Source organism: Fukomys damarensis, unplaced genomic scaffold (assembly GCF_012274545.1).
Source record: "Fukomys damarensis isolate Sample0158 unplaced genomic scaffold, DMR_v1.0_HiC HiC_scaffold_35, whole genome shotgun sequence".
NCBI classification, from domain to species: domain Eukaryota; kingdom Metazoa; phylum Chordata; class Mammalia; order Rodentia; family Bathyergidae; genus Fukomys; species Fukomys damarensis.
This window is the reverse complement of record NW_022900947.1, coordinates 13,963,181-13,964,984: the sequence shown is the minus strand read 5'-3', so window position 1 is coordinate 13,964,984 and position 1,804 is coordinate 13,963,181.

The following is a 1,804-nucleotide window of genomic DNA, read 5'->3' as shown; positions in this document are numbered from 1 at the left end:
TCGCGCCCACGCACGGGCAAACTTTGCCTGCGGAAGGGCGCTTCCCGGCCCTGCGCCCCCGACTCCTGGGCCCCAGAGGTGACCCGGGTTGTAGAGAGGACGGTCTTTGGCGGCGGGAGAATGGGGAGAGCAGCTTTGAACGCAGCTCGTAAATAAATAGCGCTGCCAGTGCCTCTGCGGCAGCTTTTGCCACAGGATCTTTAAGGGGAGCTGTTCAGTGTTTGCAGCGGAGGAAGGGAGACAGTGAGACAGAGATTATGATTTAAAATAAAAAGAAACCTTACCGAAATAGATCTGCCTGCTCTCACAGACACACGCGTGTGTATTTTGGGGAGCTTCAAAGTTTAGAGTTTTTCCAAGTTTGAAAACGTTGCTTTTCAACCTTCTTGCTCGCTTTCCCCCCTCCAAACCATCCCTTTCCATTTAACCCTTTCTTTACAGTCACATACTTAGCAAGACACTCAGTTGATGTCTTCAAAACACAATAAGCTCCCCAAACTCTAAGGGTTTGAAGATGTCTGTGTGATTTTACTCTCTCAGGAAGGAGGTGAAAGAAGAGGAAAAATGAATCCCTAGCAATGTACATTGCACCAGAATGTTTCCTTTATTCCTGGGCCATCCTGGATGTTTTCCCTACTGTTCTGAAACAGAATTTCCTTATTTCTTCTCGTGTCTTTAGTGTTATGTGCGTCTGACAACAGCTGCCTTTACCCCGCTTCCCCAACTCAAACCAGTGTCACCACATGTTTGAAATGACACCTAAATGAGTCAGCTCCTTCCCTTGAATTTAAAACGCACCACCTCCACTTCCGGGCCTCCTTCCACCTTTGAAGGGGTTTCATGGCCGACTGTGTAAGCCCCAGCCTAACGCCAGCTTTACAGCACAGTAATTATTTGTATAATTATCTGTGGCTCTTTTGAAAGCAAGAAGACCTGTTCATTTTTGTCTTTTTAGCATTTAACAATATGTCTGAAGTGTATCAGGTACCTTGAGAATTAAGTAGTTTATTTAACTTGAGAATATGCTCAACCAGATGTCCCTGCAATAGTCTTAATTATCCTAGTTAAATTTTCCAAAATATCCTTTCATAATGGTTACTTTTACCTGTCCTGAAAGCCCCTTTAAAGACATTTCTAAATCAGGGTTACACATTCAAAACCTGAATTGAAGCTCATTTGAATTCCACTGCTTTGTATTTCTTTTCTTTTAAAGACTTTAAAACATTTAACATTTATTAACTCAGTTGTCCTAGATTTTAGCTTAAAGTTATGTAACTTCTTTAGGAAGGAGAAACCACAGTCACATTTTCTGGTAGGGAAAATATAATACAGAACAAGCACATGTCACTGTAGAAGAAGTCTTCCACCTAGGGAATTTTCTTTAGTTCTATCAGTAAATTATGTAGTTACAGCATTTACTGATACACTAACTCATTTAATTTCACAACCTTAATAATTTATTGGTGGCAAGACATATTTGTGTTCAACTCTAACCATCAGTATCATTGTGGGTGAAGGGAGGGCAGGGACAAGGGGAAATAATGAGAACCAAGACCTATCGTGTAAAGGTGCAAGATCCCAGTAATGAATGTAACTGTACTGTATACCTAGCATGTACCAATAAACTCAATAAAAAGAAAAAAAAATCATTGCTCCCCATTTTCATTGTAAGAACCCATTCTGTGTTCCAAATACTCTATTCATAAACATTATCAATATTGACATGAATGAGAGTCTTAGACATGAGCTCAAGTTTGACTCTCTGTCCTGCTCACTTCTGTCCATTTTGTATAAAATCAAGAGG